This window comes from Macrotis lagotis, chromosome X (assembly GCF_037893015.1).
Source record: "Macrotis lagotis isolate mMagLag1 chromosome X, bilby.v1.9.chrom.fasta, whole genome shotgun sequence".
Classification (NCBI taxonomy): domain Eukaryota; kingdom Metazoa; phylum Chordata; class Mammalia; order Peramelemorphia; family Peramelidae; genus Macrotis; species Macrotis lagotis.
In genome coordinates this window covers 631,287,555-631,297,973 of record NC_133666.1, presented here as the reverse complement: position 1 = coordinate 631,297,973, position 10,419 = coordinate 631,287,555, and the positions used below count along the sequence as shown (strand labels likewise).

The 10,419-nt window shown below is 40.3% G+C and overlaps 1 pseudogene; it reads right to left on the bottom strand.

Annotated features, from left to right (window-relative positions):
• Positions 1-2,412: 2,412 nt before the first annotated feature.
• Positions 2,413-9,843, bottom strand: LOC141499475 (3-galactosyl-N-acetylglucosaminide 4-alpha-L-fucosyltransferase FUT3-like; annotated as a pseudogene).
• Positions 9,844-10,419: the final 576 nt, after the last annotated feature.

Below are 10,419 nucleotides of genomic sequence, written 5' to 3'. Positions count from 1 at the left end.
AGGGGGATCGACAGAAAAGAAACTGCAGAGAGGACAAGAAGGATGAGGACTGAGAAAAAAAGAAACAAGGGGAAATTAATTTGTTCAAAAGTAACACTGGCTCAGAATCACAAAGCACAAAATTTTAATGCTGAAAGGAACCTTGGAGATAATTTAGTCCAATATGTGTCTAAAAAGGCATCCCCATGATAACCTCTTTGACAAGTGGTCACCTAGCTTCTCTTTTTTTTTTAAGGTTTTTTTTTTTTTGCAAGGCAATGGGGTTAAGTGTCTTGCCCAAGGCCACACAGCTAGGTAATTATAAAGTGTCTGAGGCTGTACTTGAACTCAGGTACTCCTGACTCCAGGGCCGGTGTTCTATCTACTGTGTCACCTAACCACCCCAGTCATCCAGCTTCTATTCAAAGACCTCCCAGAAGGGGGAAGCCACCCTCCTATGGAATAGAAATCTATTCTCCTTTGGAGCAGTTTTCATGGTGAGAAATTTCTTCTTGACATCCAGCCTCCATGTGCTTCTTTACAACACCCACCCTCTGCCTCTGGTTTTGCCTCATCCACATGATCAGCCTTTCAGATAAAGGGAGGCTGTAATGAGTTATTCTCCCTCAATCCTGCTCCTACTCCCAACCAATTTTCATGTGAAATGAATTTAAAGTCCTTTACTATCAGGTAGCTATGTTCTGGCTAGACCAGGGGTGTTCAACTTGGTGACATCACCCAACAAAAACTTGTCAAAGGTTGCATATAGAATTTGATATTTAATTATGACTATAATGCAACCCCTATTACCAATGCATATAATAATAAAATGTAATAATGTACACATAAATGGGCTTTGAGGGCCACAAATGACCCATAGGCTGCAATTTGGACATAGCTACTCTAGACCTTCTCAAGCTTTTCATTGTCCTTCCTAAGTTGTCATGCCCACATAGGAACATGGTACTCTAGAAGAGACCTGACCAGGGCAGAAGACAGTGGAACTCTCACCTCCCGATTCCCAGGAGTGATGCCTCTCTTAATGTAGCCCAAGGCCACCTTAGCTTTTTTTGATGACATCACACTGCCAACTCATACTGACTTTTATTAAGACCTCCCAGCTCTTTATTAAATAATCTACTGTCTTATTGTCTCTATTCCATCCTGTATTTGCAAAGTTGAGTTTTTTAACCCAAGGTGTAAGACCTGACATCTATCCCTACTGAATTTCATAATTTGATTCAGTCTACTCTTCTAACCCAGAGGTATCAAATTTGCTACTTTCCATTCCCAAACCAGATTAAACTGTTATTGGGAAATGCTTAACAAAATAAAAACCCAATACAACATATATGTTAACCAGACTATTCAATGGAAGATCAATACTAAGACTGAAACTTAGATACTTTGGCTACATGATGAGAAAATGGGACTCACTGGAAAAGACCCTGATGATAGAAAAGATCAAAAGCCAAAGGAACATTAGATGATGCGATAGATAGTCATGGAAAACAACGGACATGAACTTGGAACAGACTTTGAGAAATAGTGGAGGATAGAAGGGTGCTATGGTCATAGGACCATATAGTTTCATGGGGTCATGAAGAGCCAGACACAAATGAATGACTGACTAACAACAAAAGTTGATCTGGGGCTGCATCTATTTGTATTTGAGTTTTCCATCACTGTTCTAGCCTTTCTGTATCCTGACTCTGATATTCAGGATGTAAGATATTCCTTTGACTTTGTAACATCAAAATCCTATTGGCAGAAGGAGGTTCATGGGAAGAACCATAGGCTGAAAGTCCAGGAATTTGATTCTAATCTAGGCTCATCTCTTGACTCCTTCAATTCACCTCTATGAAATCCCTTCCCTTCTCTGGGTTGAATTTTCCCCATATACACATTGGTAGTTTATGTGTATATGTGTATACGAGGGGAAGGTTGATTTGGTTAGGTGGTTTCTAGGGACTCTCCAAGGGCACATGTCCTCTATTTACTGATTTTTCTGGGATCTCTTCCCAAGAAACGGAGAAAGATCTGCACAATTAGTTCTTCTTACCCATCTGCTCCTATGACCCTGGGGATCCTCCCTGGGCCTGACTCCTATCATCTTCATCTATATCATCCTCAAACATTTACTGAACTCTTGCTAAGTTCCAGGAATATAAAAAGGGAAGTCTAAGAAACTGTCCACAGGGTATCACAGAGAGCATCAGGATATGAGGGGAGGGGACTGTGAAGTGTCAACAAAGATTAATATAGGTGATAGAATTAAAAGTCATCAGCAGAGGAACTAACCAATTGAGTATGTTACTGAAAGTCTGCATTGCAGGAACTCCTTTGGGGTTACCAATGGATGAGTTCACTAGTGGGAAATATTAGCAGAGGTCACTTTTGATTTCTCTGCAGGTCACTAGTATAGGCTATAACCACAGGTCATCAGAGGGAAACATCATTAAAAGTCATTAGTGGAAGATGTTATCAGAAGAAAAGTTACTACTGGGAGATGCCACTGAAAGTCATGAGTGAGAGTCATCACTTTGGTGGTCATTGGTGGGGAATGTGACCCAGCATCACCAGTCGAAGTAGATCACAAAAGGATATCATTAGTGGGAGACATCACCAGTGTAAGAAGTAGTTACTGGTAAGTTACCTCCACAATACCCCTTTTGAACACCCAATTCACTCACTGCCACTATAAGAACCAAGGGCTATGGATAAGGAGGGATATGCCTCAGGAGAACCCACCTGGACAACTTTGGCAGAATCTGGTAGGTGAGTAGATCCTATAGGATCCAGCATGCCTTACAGAATTCCTCATATTAGCCAGACCTGGTGACCAGTTCCAGGTGCTTCCTCCACTGGAAGTATGCCAGGTAGCTCTGATCATTCTCATTAAGCCTCATTAGGAAGGTGGCCAGTTCCTGGGGGCATTGAAATCATTCACATGGATAAAGATATCAGGTGGCAGGAAATGCTCCTAGTTGTGCCTTGGTGGACTGTACACTATCAGGACAGCCTAGGTCACCAAGGAATTTTTCCAAAGCTTCTCTGTGATGTAGTCTCTGTGGAGAGAATGTTCTCAAAAGCCATGTGGAATTTGTAGTTAGAAAGGAAAGTCTGCTGTTTTTTGGGTAGTAATGGCATATGATATTTCCCAGCGATGTCCACAGATAATAGGGTTCTAGTTTCCAGAAGTATTTTATCCATGTGGAGTTTTCATTTCAATTACTCACCACCCAGACCACCAGCTTGGTTTTGGGATAGAGAAGTCTAATTAAGAAATTGTTGTTCAGTCCCATCCGTGTTTCCAGCCACCCAGAAGGGATGAAGAGTCTGGGTCACTGTGGTAGGTCATGGTCAGGTTGAAGAGGCCATCCAGAGCAGTCAGGTTCTTCAAGAAGCTAGATTGATTCCAAGTTGAACCAGACCCATCGCTGGCCAGTTGGCAGTGGTTGGGAAGGTAACTGCCTGGAAGACCTCCTACTCACATAGTGGTGGTGGATAATGATTGCATAGGCTCTCTCATACCAGGTATGATTGATCAGTTCACTTCCTTGCTCCAAGGACCCAAGCAGCAGAGTCCTCAGATGGACGTTTATTCATTAGAAGGCCATTTCTATAGCAGGATGATGAACTGAGGAGTGAAGGGTGAGGACACCTGCTCAGGGAGGTAAGGTATCTGCTAAAACTGAGGGAGCAGGTACCAATAGGAAAAGAGGCTCAAAGTAAACAATAGTTGCAAAAGCACAAATAGAAATCATTGGGAATAGAAGCATTTTTTCCTGAAAGATAAAGTGGCTTGGGTCTTTGTAGAACAGCTAGTACTGGAGAGAAGCAGGGAAAGATGAGGCTGAGTGAGCACCTGCCCAGCCACTTTCCTCTTGCTTCCACCTCTCCTTTTCTCCCATTTCTTCTTTATCCCTTTATATTTCCTGCCATTTCTCTATCTCCCTCTATCCATCATCTCACAAAATCTCAGAGTTTAATGGACCCCTGAAGTCACTAATCCCTACCCAACTGAGAATACCTTCTATAGCATTCTGGGAAAAAAGAATCATTCAGTCCTCACTAGGAGATCTCCAGTGAGTGGGAAACTCATTACCCCTGCCCCAGTGGTCCATCTCACTTTTGCATAACTCTAACATCATGTTTCTTTTTCTTAAACTTAAATCTGCCTCTTGGTACCTTCCACCTCTTGCTGCTAGTTCACCCCTCTAGAACCAAGGTGAATAGGTCTAATCCCTTTCCCAAATGAGAGCTCTTCAAATATTTGAAGACACATAGGCTCCCCCAACCTCCTCCGGTCACTGGGAGGGCCTTGGCCGTGGCCGGGACTTTCCCCCTGGCTACAGAAGAGGTCTGAGCAAATGGTTAACATGGAAATGTGTCACATCACTGCACACGGATGGCCTGTGTCTGATGGGGAGTGGGGGAGGGGAAGAAGAGGGGAGAGGCGAATCGGAAACTCAAAACTTTTTTTAAAATGTTAAAAATTTCTTTACATAGAATAGGGGAAAATAAAACATCACAGACTATATAATCAGACACACACGTACATACATACACACGTGCATATGCCACAGTCACGCTCCCGCCACCCTGCCCTCGGGACTCCTCAAGTCCCACAGGCTGGCCCTGCGCCCCCCCACCCCGCCGACGCCCCTCTCCTCCCTCCCTCCCCCAGTTTCTACACAGGAGCCCTACCTCTGGGGGGTCGCCAGGACCAGCTTCGTGCCCAGCTCCCGCTCAGACACAGGCGCCACGGCTCGGAGGCCGGAGCCGGGAGGACTTCCTGCCCAGACAGGAAGTGGGGTGGGATCAGGCCCCGCCCCGCTCCCCTCTCGTCTTCGGATTGGCTGCCTGGGGTGGGGGGCGTGGCGTTTCTGGGCTCAGGCTCTTCCCTCCCCCTCCAGCCTTAGCCCCAGGGGCCCTAAAAACCGAGAAACTGAGGCTCGTGGAAATCCAGAGATTCTGAGAGTCCTAAAGGTCTCAGAGTCTGTGAGAGTCTAAGGGTCTAAGAGTCGGAGAACTCATGGGACTTGAAGGATGTAAGAGTCTGTGAGAGTCTAAGGGTCTAAGAGTCAGAGAACTCATGGGACTTGAAGGTTCTAAGAGTCTGTGAGAGTTGGGTTCTAAGAGTCTGAGTCTAAGATTCTAAGATCCTGAGAGTCTAAGGATCTAAAATTCCAATAGCCCATGGGACTTGAAGGTTCTAAGACTCTATGAGAATCAGGTTCTAAAGAGAGTCTAAGGTTCTAAGAGTGAGAACTCATGGGACTTGAAGGATGTAAGAGTCTGTGAGAGTCTAAGGGTCTAAGAGTCAGAGAACTCATGGGACTTGAAGGTTCTAAGAGTCTGAGTCTAAGATTCTAAGATCCTGAGAGTCTAAGGATCTAAAATTCCAAGAGCCCATGGGACTTGAAGGTTCTAAGACTCTATGAGAATCAGGTTCTAAAGAGAGTCTAAGGTTCTAAGAGTGAGAACTCATGGGACTTGAAGGATGTAAGAGTCTGTGAGAGTCTAAGGGTCTAAGAGTCAGAGAACTCATGGGACTTGAAGGTTCTAAGAGTCTGAGTCTAAGATTCTAAGATCCTGAGAGTCTAAGGATCTAAAATTCCAAGAGCCCATGGGACTTGAAGGTTCTAAGACTCTATGAGAATCAGGTTCTAAAGAGAGTCTAAGGTTCTAAGAGTGAGAACTCATGGGACTTGAAGGATGTAAGAGTCTGTGAGAGTCTAAGGGTCTAAGAGTCAGAGAACTCATGGGACTTGAAGGATGTAAGAGTCTGTGAGAGTCTAAGGGTCTAAGAGTCAGAGAACTCATGGGACTTGAAGGATGTAAGAGTCTGTGAGAGTCTAAGCATCTAAGAGACAGAGAACTCATGGGACTTGAAGGTTCTAAGAGTCTGAGTCTAAGATTCTAAGATTCTGAGAGTCTAAGGATCTAAAATTCCAAGAGCCCATGGGACTTGAAGGTTCTAAGACTCTATGAGAGTCAGGTTCTAAGAGTCATAGGCTCTGAGAGTCTAAGGATCTAAAATTCCAAGAGCCCATGGGACTTGAAGGTTCTAAGAATCTATGAGTCTAAGATTCTAAGAGTCTTAGGTTCTGAGAGGGTAAGGGAATAAGATTCTGAGAGTTTCTTAAGTTCTAAGAGGCTTGGATTCTGAGTGTCTAAGGTTCTAAGAGTAACATTCTGAGTCCAAGAATCTAAGATTCTGAGAGCTCATGAGACTTTAAGTTCTAAGAGTCTAAAATTCTAAGAATCCATGAGAGTCTAAGGTTCTAAGAGTTTTCATGAGAGTCTAAGATACTGAGAGTCCTTGAGACTCTGAGTTTTAAGTTCTAAGAGTTCATGAGAATCTAAGGTTCTAAGAGTCTAAAATTCTGAAAGTCCATGAAAGTCCGGGATTCTAAGAGTTTAGTGTTCTGAGAGTTTAAGGGTCTAAGATTCTGAGAGTCTATGAGACTAAGTTCTAAGAAATGTTCTGGCAGTTCGCAAGAGTCTAAGGTACTAAGAGTCTTAGGTTCTGAGAGTCTATGAGACTAATGTTCTAAGAGTCTAAAATTCTGAGAGTTCACAAGAGTCTAAAATTCAGACAGTCAATAAATGGACCTTGCTATATGTCCAGCAGGTTGTCTAGGAGGCACAGTGGATAGAGTGCCAGGTCTAGGGTAAAAAAGACCTTAGTTCAAATCTCAAACACTCATTAGCTGTGTGAGCCTGGAAAAATCACTGAACCCTTTTAGCCTCAATTTCCTCATCTATAAAAATGAGCTGGAGAAGGAATTGACAATCACTCTAGTTTCTTTACCAACAGATATCTCTGAAAACAACTAAACATTAAATGTACCAGGCACTGTGCTACACATTAAGGAATACAAAAGAAGACAAAGACAGTTCCTGCCCTGATGGAAGCAAACAACTGCACAATTAGTCAGTTAATAAGCATTTATAAAGGACCTATTATTGCCAAGCATGGTCTTAAGTCCTGGGGATACAAAGAAAAGCAAAAGACATGGGCAGCTAGGAGGTGCAGTGGATAGAGCACTGGCCCTGGAGTCAGGAGGACCTGAGTTCAAACCCAGTCTCAGACATTAAATAATTACCTAGCTGTGTGATCTTGGGCAAGTCTTTTAACTCCATTGCCTTGCAAAAACAAAACGAAAAGACAATCCCTGCTCTCTCACAGTTTAATAGTGAAGACATAGAAAGATAGAGAGATTGATAGATAAATATAAGGATAGATGATAGACATAATAGAAAATAGATTATATAGAGAGAGATAGATAGTAGATACAATAGATAAATGATAGATGTAATAGATGATAGATATATAGAAAATAGATGGTAGATAAAATATTGATAGGACAATAGATATGATAGGTGATAGGACAGAAAATACATGACAGATATAATAGGTGATAGATATAATAGATAGACAGACAAGAGATAATCATCATAATTATCTAGAAAGTGTTTAAACCATGTGCCAGGCACTGTGCTAAGCAGTTTACAATTATAATCAAATTTTTAAAAATTTAATTGGAGTTAATTTTTATTACATTTTAAACTCCAAACTGTCTCTCCCCCTCATTGTACTAGAGAAAACCAGTATTTGACAGAGATGGATATATAGAGAAAGATATAGATGTAAAACCATACTATACATACTTTTAGTTATCAGCTTTTTTCTCTGGAGGTGGATAGCATTTTCCTACAACGGCCCTTTGTAGTTAATTAGAATATTTATAATATTCACATTAGCTTAATCATTCGCAGTTCTTCTGATAAATATTGCTGCTACTTTAATCAGCATTCTCTTGGTTCTAACAATTTTGTTGGATCCTTACAACAAATCTGGGCAGGAAGTGCTAATCAGTATTTCTATTTTACAGTTGAGGAAACTGAGGCAAACAAGATTAAGCTACTTGCCCAGTGTCATCTAACTAGCAAGTGTCTGAGGTGGGATTTGAATACAGGTCTTCCTGATTGCAGGTCCAGAGCACTCTTTTAGCTGATGGGGAGTTGGGAGGGGGGTATCACACAGTTAATGAGAGTTTAAGGTTGAATTTGAACTCAGATTCAGGACTGAAGACACAGAACTCTATTTCTTTTCCATCTAATCTGAAATTATAAGGTTCTATGGGTCTAAGGTTCTGAGACTCTGGAATCCTAGACCCTTAGAACTTAGATTTTTAAGGACTAAAGTTGAAACCCGCTATCCACTTCCTGCCAAGAGAGGTGATGGACTTCAAATGCAGCAGGAGACATTCATATATATATATATATATATGTATATGTATATGTATATGTATATATGTATGTATGTATATATGTATATATTTAGTTTTTAAGTAGCATTTTATTTTTTCAATTACATGTAAAGACAATTTTTAACATTCATTCAAAAATTTTTTGAGTTCCAAATTTTCTTGCTCCCTCCTTCTCTTCCCCCCTCCCTAAAAAGGAAAGAATTTTTAACAGGATATATATGTGTGTATATATATATATATATATATATATATATATATATATATATATATATATTCTCTTAATTTCCAATTCTTTGCCAACACAAAAAATCATGCTTTTTTAATTGATATTTTATTTTATTTTTCCAATTACATGGTATGAAAGTTTTTCAACATTCAGCCACATGAATAGGGATATTTTAAAGTTATATAATTTCTTTCCACCCTCCCTTCACACCCCCTTCCCCTTGGCAACAGTCAGGTGAATATTGTACATACACACTTGTGTTAACATGTTTACAGATTAGTCATTTTAGGAATAAGGAATTGGGATTAAGGGAAAAGAAAGAAAACCATGAGATAGCAAAGAAATACATGAGAAATTTTTAAAAAATGAATGTAGTGTTTATTCAGATTCTGTGGAGTTTTGTTTTGCTTTTCTTTCTCAGGATGGGGATAGCATTGTCCATAGCTGATCTCCTCAGGTTGTCCCAGCTCTCTGAACTGCTGAGAGAAGCTGCATCCATCAAGGTTGATCAGCTCACAATGTTGTTAATATGTACAATGTTCTCTTGGTTCTGCTCTCTTTGCTCAGCTTCAGTTCCTGTAATTCATTCCATGTTTCTCTAGAGTCCAACCATTCATGGTATCTTATAGAACTTTATAGAATTTTACAGAACCTTATAGAATCTTATAGAATATATAATATTCCATAACATTCCATAACATTCCAACCATTTCCCCAATTGATGGGCATCCCCTTAATTTCCAATTTTTTGCCACTACATAAAGAGCTACTATGAATATTTTGGAGCATGTAGAACTTTCCCCTTTTTCTATAATTTCTTCTGGCTATAGACCTAGAATTGGAATTGCTGGGTCAAAGGGTATGATCAGTTTATTGCTTTTTGGGCATAGTTCCATATTGCTCTCTAGAATGGTTGGATCAGTTCACAACTCCACCGACAATCATGCTTGCAATTTTTGACATGATCAGGCTACTATGGATATTTATTAAGGGGGCTTTATTTTTGGTTTGATGTCATTGTTGAGGTTGTTGAGTTGAGGAAGGAGGCTGGGCTACAGGAGGAGTAAGCAATAACAAATGTGTATAAAAATGAATGAAAGGGGGCATCTAGGTGGCACAGTGGATAGAGCACCAGCCCTGGAATCAAGAGTACCTGAGTTCAAATCTGGCCTCAGACACTTAATAATTACATAGATGTGTGGCCTTGGGCAAGCCACTTAACCCCATTGCCTTGAAAAAAAAACAAAAAAAAAAACAAAAAAATGAAAGAATAAGTGCAAAAATAAATAAATTGACAAAAAAGATAGAGACAGATAAATTAATGAATAAAGAATAGTTTTAGAACCTTGGGTCCATCGTCTCTTAGGATAACCTTCTAGTTATTCCTCACAAAATACACTCAGTCTCTTGACTCCAGGAAACTTCATTGGTTGTCCCCCATCCCTGAAAGGTTCTCCTACATCATTTCTGTTCTATATCCTGAATTCTGTGACTTTTTTCAAGTTTCTACATGAAATCTCATTTTCTATAGGAGCTGGTTTTCCCCCTTAATGCTAGAGTATTTCTTCTAAAAAAACCTCTAATTTATTCTGTATGAACATAGATGTTGGCATGTTGTCTCCTCCATTAGAATGTGAGCTCCCTGAGGGCAGGGACTGAGTCTTTGCTTTTTTTTTTGTATTCCCAGATCTCAGCACAATGTTAGAACTTAAAAAATACTTATTGATTGACTGACCAACTAATTAGAATAATAGAATCATATACTCAATCTTAGACTTTCATAGAATCTTAGAATTATAGAAACTTAATTTCTTAAAATTATTGGAACCCTGGAATATAATACTTAGAACCTTAGACTTATAGACTAATAAAACAATAAAACTTCACTCTTAGAACCTTTAGAATCTTACATCCTTAAACTTAAAGACTAAT